We start from the raw sequence: 14,884 nt of genomic DNA, 5'->3' as shown, positions 1-14,884 counted from the left end.
TTCAGGCTCCCAGGAATTGTCCTCCGGACCATACCCTTTCCATTTAATTAGGAATTGTACTCGGTTTTGCCGTTTCCTACAATCTAGAATGGCCTCTACCTCGTACTCCTCAGTTCCATCAACCAGAACAGGTTCTGGTGGTCTGGATCCCCTGTCAGGAAAGGGGTCAGGTACTTCAGGCTTTAACAAGGACACATGAAAGACAGAATGAGCTTTTAATGAATCAGGTAAGGATAGTTCATACAATACCTTGTTAATCTTTTCCTTCACTGGAAATGGTCCTATGAACTTGGGTGCCAATTTTCTGGAAGGACATGCCAGCCTAAGATTAGCCGTGGTGAGCCATACCTTTTCACCCACCTGCAGATTTAACTCACCTCTTCTCTTCCTATCGAAAGCCTTCTTGCTGTCCGCTTGGGCCTTGGTTACTGCTTCCTGTAATATCCGGTTATTGCGGCTGAGGAAGTCCACCATGTCCTGGGCTGCTGGGACTGAAGTTTCTGGAAGAAAATCAGGTAAAAATGATAGGTCATAGCCATAGTTAGCAAAGAAAGGGGACTGCCCCGTAGCAGAATGACTGGCGTTGTTGTACGCAAATTCTGCTAGGGGCAGCAAGGACACCCAGTTGTCCTGGACAAAGGTTGTGAAACATCTGATGTATTGCTCAAGGGTCTGATTAGTCCTCTTGGTCTGTCCATTGGTTTGGGGATGATAGGCCAAGGATGGAGCTAGTTCAATTTTCAGGGTTTCATACAAAGCCCTCCAGAAGCGTGAAGTGAATTGTACCCCTCTATCTGACACAATATTTGCAGGAACTTCATGTAGTCTAACAATTTCCTTAACAAATACTTGGGCAGTCTCTATGGCAGACGGGGTACCTTTCAGTGGCAGGAAGTGGGCCATTTTTGGACAATCGGTCCACAACCACGAAAATTGCATCCCTCAGAATATGGAAGTTCTACAATAAAATCCATGGAGATCATCCTCCATGGTCTGTCAGGAACGAGCAACGGTTTTAACAGTCCCCAGGCCCAACTTCTTGCCATTTTGTTCTGAGTGCAGACAGGGCATGCATTTACATATCTCTTGCAAAATTCTTCCAGGCCAGGCCACCAGAATGTGTGTCGCACCAGCTCAAGGGTTTTATGAAAACCAAAGTGAGCTGCCACTGGATGATCATGAAGAAGTCTTAGTACCCCAACTCGCACATCCTCAGGAACGAAGATTTGACTTCCTTTCCAGAGTAGACCATCTTTAGATATCAGAGTGACCCCGGGAGGGTTAAGAATGTTCATGAAAGCTTCCTTGAGTTGGGAGAGAAGGTCTGTTTGGAGAAGCAGAAAGTTGCCTGCAGGCAAGATAGTATCTGGGATAGATAAATTCTTGGGGTTATCATACATCCGAGACAAAGCATCTGGTTTGACATTCTTTGATCCAGATCGATAAGCGATATGGAATGAAAAGCGTGAAAAGAACAGAGCCCATCAAACTTGGCACGATTTTAGGCATCTGGCAGATCTTCAATATTTGAGATTCTTGTGGTCAGTGTACAGTGGAGAGGGAAAGTATTCAGACCCCCTTAAATTTTTCACTCTTTGTTATATTGCAGCCAAGTTCATTTTTTTTCCTCATTAATGTACACACAGCACCCCATATTGACAGAAAAACACAGAATTGTTGACATTTTTGCAGATTTATTAAAAAAGAAAAACTGAAATATCACATGGTCCTAAGTATTCAGACTCTTTTCTGTGACACTCATATATTTAACTCAGGTACTGTCCATTTCTTCTGATCATCCTAGAGATGGTTCTACACCTTCATTTGAGTCCAGCTGTGTTTGATTATACTGATTGGACTTGATTAGGAAAGCCACACACCTGTCTATATAAGACTTTACAGCTCACAGTGCATGTCAGGGCAAATGAGAATCATGAGCTCAAAGGAACTGCCTGAAGAGCTCAGAGACAGAATTGTGGCAAGGCACAAATCTGGCCAAGGTTACAAAAAAATTCTGCTGCACTTAAGGTTCCTCAGAGCACAGTGGCCTCCATAATCCTTAAATGGAAGACGTTTGGGATGACCAGAACCCTTCCTAGAGCTGGTCGTCCGGCCAAACTGAGCTATCGGGGGAGAAGCATCTTGGTGAGAGAGGTAAAGAAGAACCCAAAGATCACTGTGGCTGAGCTCCAGAGATGCAGTCAGGAGATGGGAGAAAGTTGTAGAAAGTCAACCATCACTGCAGCCCTCCACCAGTTGGGGCATTATGGCAGAGTGGCCCGACGGAAGCCTCTCCTCAGTGCAAGACACATGAAAGCCCTCATGGAGTTTAATAATAAAACACCTGAAGGACTGTAAGATGGTGAGAAATAAGATTCTCTGGTCTGATGAGACTGAGATAGAACTTTTTGGCCTTAATTCCAAGTGGTATGTGTGGAGAAAACCCAGGCACTGCTCATCACCTGTCCAATACAGTCCCAACAGTGAAGCATGGTGGTGGCAGCATCATACTGTGGGGGTGTTTTTCAGCTGCAGGGACAGGACGACTGGTTGCAATCGAGGGAAAGATAAATGCGGCCAAGTACAGGGATATTCTGGATGAAAACCTTCTCCAGAGTACTCAGGACCTCAAACTGGGCCGAAGGTTTATAATGACCCTAAGCACAGAGCTAAAATAACAAAGGAGTGGCTTCACAACAACTCCGTGACTGTTCTTGAATGACCCAGCCAGAGCCCTGACTTAAACCCAATTGAACATCTCTGGAGAGACCTAAAAATGGCTGTCCACCAACGTTTACCATCCAACCTGAGAGAACTGGAGAGGATCTGCAAGGAGGAATGGCAGAGGATCCCCAAATTCAGGTGTGAAAAACTTGTTGCATCTTTCCCAAAAAGACTCATGGCTGTATTAGATCAAAAGGGTGCTTCTACTAAATACTGAGCAAAGGGTCTGAATACTTAGGACCATGTGATATTTCAGTTTTTCTTTTTTAATAAATCTGCAAAAATGTCAACAATTCTGTGTTTTTCTGTCAATATGGGGTGCTGTGTGTACATTAATGAGGAAAAAATGAACTTAAATGATTTTAGCAAATGGCTGCACTATAACAAAGAGTGAAAAATTTAAGGGGGTCTGAATACTTTCCATCCCCACTGTATATTAATACTGGGTGGATGGCACCTTCCAACAAGTATCTCAAATCCTCTAATGCGACTTTGATGGCAAGCAATTCCCGGTCTCCAACATCGTAGTTTTTCTCCACAGGAGAAGGTTTTCGTGAGAAGAAGTCCACAGGATGCATTAAATCTTTGATACCTTGCCTTTGAGAAATAACCGCCCCTACTGCTATTTCGAATGCATCCAGTTCGAGGATGTAGGGCAGTGATGGGTCCGGGTGACTGAGAATCGAAGCTGAGGTAAAAAGTCTCTTAAGTGTCTCGAAGGCTTCTTAGGCTTCTGGATTCCAGTGGAATGGCAAGCTCTGCTTGGTCAGCTGAGTAATTGGAGAGATTATAGTAGAAAATCCTTTATTAAACTTTCTGTAGAAATTTGCAAAGCCTATAAAATGTTGCTTTCCCTTCTTGTCCATAGGCACAGGCCAGTCTAATATGGCGGACACCTTGTGGGGGTCCATCTTGATTCCAGTTGTGAAAATTACTAGTCATAGAAACTGGATACTCTGCTGCTCGAACTCGCACTTTTCTGCCTCTGCATATAGTCTGTTTTGGCGAAGTCGACATAACACCATGCAGACATGTTCCCGATGTTGGTCAAGTGTTCAAGAGAAAATTTGCATATCGTCCAAGTAGACGATTAGGAAGATATCCAGGAAGTCTTTGAACACGTCATTAATGAAATGCTGGAAGTTGGCAGAGGCATTGCAGAGCCCAAATGGCATGACCAAGTATTCATAGTGGCCGAACCGAGTACGGAAGGCTGTCTTCCACTCATCCCCAGTAGGGATGAGCCGAACACCCCCCCCGGTTCGGTTCACATCAGAACATTCGAATGGACCGAAAGTTTAGCGAACTTTCAAACCCCGTTAAAGTCTATGGGACTTGAACGTGAGAAATCAAAAGTGTGAATTTTAAAGGCTAATATGCAAGTTATTGTCCTTAATAGGGTTTGGGGACCCGGGTCCTGCCCCAAGTATATGTATCAATGCAAAAAAGTTTTAAAAACGGCCATTTTTTCGGGAGCAGTGATTTTAATGATGCTTAAAGTGAAAAAATAAAAGTGAAATATTCCTTTAAATATCATGCCTGGGGGGTGTCTATAGTATGCCTGTAAAGTGGTGCGTGTTTCCCGTGTTTAGAACAGTCCCTGCTCAAAATGACATTTCTAAAGGAAAAAAAGTCATTTAAAACTGCTTGCGGCTTTAATGTCATGTCTGGTCCCGGCAATATGGATGAAAATCATTGAGAAACCCCCCCAGCCCATTACCAGCCCCTTTGGGTCTTGTATGGATATTAAGGGGAACCCCGCACCAAAATAAAAAAAGGAAAGGCGTGGGGCCCCCAGGCCCTATATACTCTGAACAGCAGTATACAGGCGGTGCAAACAAGACAGGGACTGTAGGTTTGTTCTAAAGTAGAATCTGTTTGTAATTTTGAACTGGTACATTTTTTACGTGTAGCTCCAGCCAAAAAATCTATTTTTAAGCTTTTTGGAAAACATAGGGGAGGATTATCACCCCTGTAACATTTGTTTTGCTGTCTGTTCACCTGTTCAGAAGATTTCACCTCACTTTCTGTCCCAATGACAATTGGATTTTGAAAATTTGGGGTTTTTAGTAAAACAAGGAACTCTTACAGGAGAGAATTTCCCTCCCCAGGGGTAGATTTCCTCTCACTTCCTGTTGTCTCCTTCCGTTTGCAAGTAGGAGTCGTTTGTAAGTTGGATGTTTGAAAGTAGGGGCCTGCCCTATATACTCTGCAGAAATGTGGGCCTTAGTTGTTGCTGTTGCCACAACACTGTAAGCCCTCACAGTTTCTCTTGGTGGGCGCAGGAACAGGCCATGCTGTGAAATATTAGATCAAGAATAGTAATTACATGCCCCTGTTGAACAGGGTCAGAAAAATTGGGCCTTTGGTGGTGGACAGTGTGGTGGTGTTGCCACAACACTGTAAGGCCTCACTTAGGCTGAAAAATTGGGCCTAAGGCACTGGTGCTGGTGCCACAACACTGCAACCCCTCACAGATACTCTAGTTGGAGCGCAGGAATGAGCCCTGCTGCAAAGTTTTGTATCAAAGATTGTAATTACACACACTCTGCAGAAATGTGGGCCTTAGGTGTTGCTGTTGCCACAACACTGTAAGCCCTCACAGTTTCTCTTGGTGGGCGCAGGAACAGGCCATGCTGTGAAATATTAGATCAAGAATAGTAATTACATGCCCCTGATGAACAGGGTCAGAAAAATTGGGCCTTTGGTGGTGGACAGTGTGGTGGTGTTGCCACAACACTGTAAGGCCTCACAGTTACTCTTGGTGGGCGCAGGAATGGGCCCTGCTGTGAAATATTAGATCAAAATTGTAATTACACACACCTGTTAAACAAGGGCTGAAAAATTGGGCCTTAGGCGCTGGTGCCACAACACTGCAAGCCGTCGCGGTTACTATAGTTGGAGCGCAGGAATGAGCCCTGCTGCAAAGTATTGCATCAAAAATTGTAATTACACACCCCTGTTAAACAGGGGCAGAAAAATTGGGCCTTAGCCACTGGTGGTGGTGCCCAGATCCAAAAATGTTCTTACAAGCTATCAGCATGAACATTGAGGAGGAAGAGGATAGTCACTCAGCATCAGCATTGGCAGTCTTGAAGGGATCTCACATTAAAAAAAAAATATTCGGTTACATCAGCATCAGGTGCTTGGTAGCTGGTGATCCAAGATTGATTCATTTTTATGAAGGTCAGCCGATCGACCGATTCGGTGGACAGGCGCACCCTGTGATCGGTTACAAAGCCTCCAACAGCACTAAATGCTTTCCGAAAGAACGCTGGATGCAGGACAGGCCAGTAGCTCAATTGCATACTGTGCAAGCTCTGGCCAGTGATCCATCCTCAAGACCCAGTAACCCAGAGGATTTTCGATGGGAAAGGAGTCCAAGTCTGATCTTGCCCCTAGGTATTCTTACACTATGTGAATCAGATGCTGGCAATGGTTGCTAGAACTGATCATACCTTGGGGCTGCGGACTAAAAAATTGTCTGAACGCATCGGTCAGACGGCCACCTTCTCCACCGCTCCTTCTTTGACTGACCAAAGCCTCAGCAACATGTTGTCCAGGAGGACCAGGTAATTGTAACCTCCCAGGCTCTGGAAACGCGTTGCACAAACCTTTCTGCAAGGCCTCCCAAAGATGTTTCATCCTCTGCTCCCTCTGCGATGGCAAGATAAGGTCCGCAACCTTATCCTTGTAACGTGGATCAAGGAGGGTTGCCAGCCAGTAATGATCCCTCTCCTTTATACCACGAATACGAGGCTTTGCAGGATCAGGGAGGCCATGCAGCGTAGGTTTGCTGAGGCATTTGGTCCGGAGTCCTCTGGGTCACTAAGGACAACATGATCTGCAGCCACCTCCTCCCAGCCACTTACAAGTCCATGGGTTTCTTGGTACTGTAAATGATCCCTTGAAGACTGCTGCTGATGCTGAGTGCTAGGCTCCACCTCCATGCTGACAAAATCCTCCTCCCCTTTTTCTGTGTGATCGTCAGGCACGCAGGAACACTGTCTGGATAAAGGGGGCCTTGAGAGGTAAGGAAGTCCTCCTCTTCTTGCCTCTGTTCTGTCTCAAGTGCCCTGTCCATTATTCCAGGCAGCGTGTGCTCCAACAGGTGGACAAGAGGGACAGTGTCACTGATGAATGCACTGTCACTGCTTACCATCCTCGTGGCCTCCTCAAATGGTGACAGGACAGTGCATGCATCCCTGATCATGGCCCACTGGCGTGGGGAAAAAAAACCAAGCTCCCCTGACCCTGTCCTGTTGCCATAGTCACATAGGTACTCATTGATGCAAATATAAATCTATAATGGGGTGTGGTGCTACCTATATAGGTTTGTATGGGATGGACAACTATACCATATGGGAGGGCTAACTACTGCCTTAATAGTGAGCGTGACCCTCCTGTACCCAATTCTGTGATAGTTACAAATTAAATATTACCCAGTGAAAATGAAGATTATAACCTATCATTCAAGTGTTCAGAAGCGTAGGCCTCTCTGTGTGATAAGGTAAATCGTGATGGATACCATGCAGGTTAGCATATGGTTCCTTCCAAATAATGGATAGGAGTGGAACTAAAAAACTATAATAGTCCCCTATAAATAATGGTGATGTGCCATCAAAAAATTCATAAATTAAACATCATAACTATACATAGTAGGGTTACACTGTACGATGCCATAGACTGTAACCGCTTCAAATCAGTTCAAAAAAACTAGTAAACATAACACCAAACAGGATTGTGTAGTGTTCATATACCAGTCCATAAATTATATAAGATTTCTGCAAAAATTGTGTTCAAGTTCTTCAAAAAAACGTGACTGAAGTGCTCTCAATGTTCTTGGTGACTTTTGTGCTCCCCCTCAAGGGTCCCCACTTACCAGATCCAATCACCCCAAAGGGGCAATGTGCATATGGGTATATCCTCAACGATCTTCTCGCCACTGTAGTTGGTAGGACACCCAGGGTAATCTCTGACTTCCGTATGGATAATTAAACTGTATTCATGGTGATTCCCTCATAAAAAAGGAATATAGGCTCCTATAGTGTAGTATGTAAAATTTATTTAAAAGTAAATTGATAAAGATTTCAAAATAAACAAATAAATAAAAACAAGTCCAGCAACAATGTACCAGATAAATATACAGGTCCAGGTACAGCTAGTGTGGAATAGGTTGCACCCACGAACTAGGCAAACAAAATACCGGCATACGTGACGCTAGATGGAGACAGTTCCGAGTGTTTGCACTCCACCTGCGTTCCAACAGCCCGTACCCGGAAATGACGTAGCATGCGTGGCGCCATCGTATGCGTTTCGTCATGGACGTCCTCAGCGACGGTGCCAGCACGCCACGCACTACGTCCATTTGTAGGGGAACGGCCATACTCATCATACCCCTCTATAGAGAGGGCACCAATCAGACTTAGGTAAAGGTGGAGTAGCCCCTCCCGCCCCCACAGTGTCCGCAAAGGTGAATCAATGTAAGATCCTCCAGTGGGATACCATATACTATTGTTCCGGACGTGTGGCTGATTTCCTTTTGGTACGCAAAAAGATAATGTACAATGCCTGTAATAACATAAATAAAATACAACATAGTTGCTTCACCTATGTTCCCCTATTGTAATATCAATTGTGTGCATCTTGTATATAAGCTCCCCCTCGGGCCCCTTATATGCTATAACCATCTAAGTGCCCAACCTACATTGTATGGGGATCACGGGGCTCAATATTAGGTGTGCTTATTATAAACCAGTTGTAATACCAGGGGTAGTTGATATTAGCCACATATACAGTAAAGGGAATATATATGTGGATACATAAAATATAGGAAGCTGCGTTAGGTATGTTGGCCATATAATTAGTATCAATATGGTGAATAATAACCACCTGTACAGTAAGGGAAAATTTATATGTGAGTCCATGAAATATGGGAAACTACAGTAAGAGAAAATATGTGAGTACATAGAGTATGGAGAGCTACAATAGATATGGTAGGCTCATATTTCCAATATTTTACCCTTATAATGCATAATTCCATAGCTGGAGGAAGGTGTATAGGGATAGGGATAACAAAGACCGACAAGGTGATAAATATCTGGTGGAACTTAAATTTCGGGTTATACCTTGATTGCATAATGAACCCCATCTAATATTTATGAGCTAGGTGAAGGTTATATGAATGAGCCTATGCACGCACCAGCGTGTATAAGATCACCTGCATACAGTGCAGGCCTACTCTGCCCGCGTATGTACAACCCTTAAGAAACTGCATTAATACTAGACCCCCATAAGACTACCCCAAACGGGGGGCCCCTTAAGTCTTGCCTGGTTCCACATATTTCCCCTCAGGGATTGGCTATAAAGCAATTTAGATCAATGTCTAGGTTGAGGCCCCTGGGGGCAAGGGACCCCAACCTATATATCCAGACAGTTTCATTCTGTGAGACAAGTGTAGTTTTATTACCTTCTCGCCAGTGGTCCTTGATACAGTCAATCCCATAAAAGATCAACCCAGAGGGGTCATGGTTATGTACTGCATCAAAGTGGCGGGAGAGATGACGTTTTGGAAACCCTTTTCTTATGTTCTTAATGTGTTCACATATTCTCACATATAGAGGTCGAGTGGTTCTGCCCACGTATTGTAATTGACATGGGCACTCGATGACATAGGTCACATGAGTACTCTGGCAAGTTATAAGTTTCCTGATACGATATTGTTTGTGATCTGTTCTCGACTTGAAAGTTTCCCTTTTTTGGGGCTGTTTTTTACTAACCCTACATGGTAGGCATTTTTGGCATTTGTAGAAGCCTTTCATATCTGGAAAAATTTGGGTCAACTTAGGAGGGTTAATGGCATTATGCACTAAGTAATGTCTTGGGGTGGGTGCTCTTCGGTATACAATCCTAGGTTTATTAGGTAGTAGGTTTGCTAAGGCTCTATCCTCTTTTAGGATGGGCCAGTATTTTTTCAGAATATGTTCGAATTCTTTGTATTGGGAATTGAACCCTGTGATAAACACCAACTCTGTATTCTTTTTCTTTCTTTTGGATTTTGTTAACAGGCTGTTCCGGTCTAGGTGTGCTATATCCCTCTTCATCTTATACAGCGTGTATAGATTATATCCTTTTTTGTGGAACCGCTCTATCAGGATATCAGCTTGTTCTAAATAACCTTCAGTAGTTGCACAGTTTCTCCGCAGTCTTGTAAACTGGCCCTTAGGGATATTCCCTTTCCACTGAGGGTGATGGCAGCTGTTAATCGGGATATACCCGTTTCTATCTGTTGCTTTAAAAAAGGTTTTTGTATGTAAGCCATCACCCCTCTTGAAAATTTCAAGGTCAAGGTATTCAATCTTGTGGAAATCCCATTTTCCAGTAAAGGTAAGGCCGTATCTGTTGGTGTTTAAGGCTTGCAGAAAACTTTCAAAGGTCTCAGATGTTCCTTCCCAGAATATGATCAGATCATCTATGTACCTGCGGTACAGTTTCACTTGTGGAATTTTCTTGGCGTAAATATACTCTTCTTCCCACATATTCATGAGGAGGTTGGCCACACTTGGGGCGTAACGTGCGCCCATAGCAACCCCTTTAGTTTGGACGTAATAGTTTTGATTATACCAAAAGTAGTTGCATGACATAGCTAACTGTAAACCTTCAAGTATAAAGTCGATCTGTTCTTGTCTCATACAAGTTAGTTCATGAAGAGCCTTTTCTACACCCAACAGCCCCTCTTGCTGCACAATACTAGTGTACAACGAGTTCACATCAATGGTGGCTAGTAGATAATCCTGTCCTCCATCTATTTGTTGTAATTCTTCTAAGAGTTGGGCACTGTCTCGTAAGTAAGATTTTCCCATCTTGACCAGTGGTTTAAGAAATGTATCAAGATATTCGCCCAGCCTGGAGAACACTGAGTTGATGCCACTAATAATAGGTCTCCCAGGTGGCTTGTGTAATCTCTTGTGGATTTTAGTTGTATAATAGATAACCGGGGTTTTAGTAGAGCTGGAGACCAAATATTCCGCTTCTTTGTTATTAAGAATCCCCATATCTTTCCCTTTCTTCACGTAAGCTTTTAATTTCTTTTCATATACACACTTAGGGTTCTTATTGAGCTTATTATAAGTGTTCTCTACCTGGAGCAAATTCTCCATTTCCTCCTCATAATCTTTCTTGTTCAATATTACTAATCCTCCACCTTTATCTGCGGGTCGTATAACCACCTCCTTTCTTTCACCCAGAGATTTTATAGTTTTCCAGACATTTTTTGTTTTATGATTCCTACGTTTTTCTAATTTCCTTAAATCATCTTCCACCATTTTTTTGGAAAGCTCCCATACATGGATTCCCAGATGTTGTGGGGTTGAAGGTAGAATTGTTTTTCAGCCTCGTTTGTACATAAAGTGATTCCTTCCTTATTCTTGTATCTGTATTCATAAGGAAATGTTTTTTGAGGTTAAGTTTCCTCATAAACTTTTTTAAATCAATATATGTTTTGAACTTGTCCAGAGATTTTTCAGGGGCAAACTTGAGTCCTAAGTCCAGAATTTTCATTTCATCCTCAGAGAATTGGACATCACTAAGATTGAATATACCCTTCCCTAATGTTCTCGCCTTTGTTTTCTTCTTCCCTCTTCTGTTTCCTCTAGTTGTCTTCTTCTTTCTTCGGGTCCTTGTGCGTGCCTCATTTCTCCTCCGTAGCTTCTGGGATATTCCTGTTCCATGTACAGCTGGTGATTCTCTTCCATCATCCTGTATTGTTCTCCTCGGGGTTCCCCTCTGTCTGTGTTCGTTCCTCTCCACTCGGAGTTCCTGTAGGCAGGCCGGGCCTTCCATCTCCCTGGCGGTCTGTCTCTGGCCCAACGCCTGGGAAAATCCCTAGGAGGTCTGGGATCCCTTCTGTATTGTGAGTTAGAAGTGTCTTCATAATTACTTCTATAATGGACCCACCTATTTTCCCTTAGTGGTGAAAACCTGTTCCTTGTAGAGACATTATATCTAGGTGTTTGAGGGGCTCTGTGGTCGGGTCGTTCCTGATAGTTGGCACTCCTAATTCTGGATCTTGCCATGTGTCCGTATGGTGTATCTTGTTGCTGCCTATATGGGAGCCTCATATTAGTTCTTGTTGTCTGTTGGGGTGTGTTATTGATCAGTCCCTCCATCTCCATGGAGGTGTCAGGACTATCATCCAACCCCAAATCATTCTCTAGTGTGCAAGGGTCTGCAATGGTGGTTTGCCATTTGTAAACATTCTTGCCCTGATAGTCAATTAAATCCCTTTTATATTTTTTCTGCTTTTTTGCTTGTATTTGAATATCATATTTTTTAATGATCTTTTGGAGCTCCTTTTCTTTGTTTTTATATTCGGTCTGGTTAGCAAAGGGTAACAGCTGGTTTTTAATTTCAGCGATGTTGGCTTCAATCCCCTTTAATTTGAATCGTCTCCTTTTTATGATTTTATGTAACAGGTCGTTTTCACACCCATTAAAAAAGGAGTACCATTCATCCATCAGCTCTGGATCAGTAATACCATCATTAGGGTCCAGTTCCCACCTTAATCTCCTAGGTGTTATTTTTGCTGTGATGTAGGTTTCGATGGTGGCTATGTCCCACCAGACTCTAAGTTGCTTTTCCATGATGTGTCTAAGTTTCTTCATCAAGCTGTTCATATCTTGTGCATTGGTCACTATATCCTGGCTAAAAATGCCACCTAAATCGACATTCCTGTTTCCCATATACCCAAAAATGTCCATAGCTGCAGCCAAAAGTCTCACCCTAGGGTGAGAACTAAATAGATTAAATATATATAATGGCTGCGCTTAGGACAATAGTTAGGTGTGCAGCCCCCCTGAAAGGAGCTTCCCTAGGGATTCTCCAACTAGTTGCAAATATAAATCTATAATGGGGTGTGGCGCTACCTATATAGGTTTGTATGGGATGGACAACTATACCATATGGGAGGGCTAACTACTGCCTTAATAGTGAGCGTGACCCTCCTGTACCCAATTCTGTGATAGTTACAAATTAAATATTACCCAGTGAAAATGAAGATTAAACCCTTTCATGACTAAGCCTATTTTTGAAATTTGGTGTTTACAAGTTAAAATCCGTATTTTTTGCTAGAAAATTACTTAGAGTTCCCAAACATTATATATATTTTTTTTAGCAGAGAATCTAGAGAATAAAATGGCGATTGTTGCAATATTTTTTATCACACGGTATTTGTGCAGCGGTGTTTTAAACGCAAATTTTTGGAAAAGGGACACTTTCATGAATTTTAAAAAATCCAAACAGTAAAGTTACCCCAATTTTTTTGTATAATGTGAAAGATGATGTTACGCCGAGTAAATAGATACCAAACATGTCACCCTTTATAATTGCACGCACTCGTGGAATGGCGACAAACTACGGTACCTATGAATTTCCATAGGCGACGCTTAAAATTTTTTTTTTTTACGGTTACCAGGTTTGAGTTACAGAGGAGGTCTGGGGCAAGAATTATTGCTCTCGCTCTGACGATCACGGCGATACCTCACATGTGTGATTTGAACACCGTTTACATATGCGGGCGCGACTTCCGTATGCGTTTTCTTCGCTGCGCGAGCTCGCGGGGACAGGGGCACTTTAAATTTTTTTTTTTTTTTTTTTACTTTATAAATTGTGTTTTTTAAAAAAAATTTTTTTTTTACTTTTATTGCTGTCACAAGGAATGTAGACATCCCTTGTGACAGTAATAGGTGGTGACAGGTACTCTTTATGGAGGGATCGGGGGTCTAAAAGACCCCCGATCCCTCCTCTGCACTTCAAAGTATTCAGATCGCCAAAAATGGCGTATCTGAATACTGTGTACTTTTCTTAATTCGGCGCCATTGGCAGCCGAGTAAACGGGAAGTGACGTCATGACGTCGCTTCCACATTTACAATGAGAAGGCTGGAACGAAGCTGCCCACAGCTTCGTTCCAGCCCGCCCCCAGCCGCCGAAGGTACATGATTAGACACCGGGCCTCCCGATCGCACGGAAGGCCCGGTAACAGCGGCAGGGGGCGGCGGGAGGGGGGGATGTCCCCTCCCGCTCCTCCGGTATAACAACCGAGCGGCTTTTAGCCGCATCGGTTGTTATACTCGGGTAGCCGATCGCCCGCTGTAAACATCATCCCGGGCATCATCCCGGTATAACCCTGGAAAGCCGAGTACGCATATCTGTGTACGGCAGGCGGGAAGGGGATTTTATAACCTATCATTCAAGTGTTCAGAAGCGTAGGCCTCTCTGTGTGATAAGGTAAATCGTGATGGATACCATGCAGGTTAGCATATGGTTCCTTCCAAATAATGGATAGGAGTGGAACTAAAAAAACTATAATAGTCCCCTATAAATAATGGTGATGTGCCATCAAAAAATTCATAAATTAAACATCATAACTATACATATTAGGGTTACACTGTACGATGCCATAGACTGTAACCGCTTCAAATCAGTTCAAAAAAACTAGTAAACATAACACCAAACAGGATCGTGTAGTGTTCATATACCAGTCCATAAATTATATAAGATTTCTGCAAAAATCGTGTTCAAGTTCTTCAAAAAAACGTGACTGAAGTGCTCTCAATGTTCTTGGTGACTTTTGTGCTCCCCCCTCAAGGGTCCCCACTCACCAGATCCAATCACCCCAAAGGGGCAATATGCGTATGGGTATATCCTCAACGATCTTCTCGCCACCATAGTTGGTAGGACACCCAGGGTAATCTCCGACTTTCGTATGGATAATTAAACCGTATTCATAGTGATTCCCTCATAAAAAATTTAGGAATATAGGCTCCCATAGTGTAGTATGTAAAATTTATTTAAAAGTAAATTGATAAAGATTCCAAAATAAACAAATAAATAAAAACAAGTCCAGCAACAATGTGCCAGATAAATATACTGGTCCAGGTACATCTAGTGTGGATTAGGTTGCACCCACGAACTAGGCAAATAAAATACCGTTATGCGTGACGCTAGATGGAGACAGTTCCGAGTGTTTGCACTCCACCTGCGTTCCAACAGCCCGTACCCGGAAATGACGTAGCATGCGTGGCGCCGTCATACGCGTTTCGTCATAGACGTCCTCAGCGATGGTGCCAGCACGCCACGCACTACGTCCATTTGTAGGGGAAC

The sequence above is a fragment of the Aquarana catesbeiana genome, linkage group LG06 (genome assembly GCF_042186555.1).
Source record: "Aquarana catesbeiana isolate 2022-GZ linkage group LG06, ASM4218655v1, whole genome shotgun sequence".
Lineage (NCBI taxonomy): Eukaryota > Metazoa > Chordata > Amphibia > Anura > Ranidae > Aquarana > Aquarana catesbeiana.
This window is presented reverse-complemented; position numbering follows the sequence as displayed.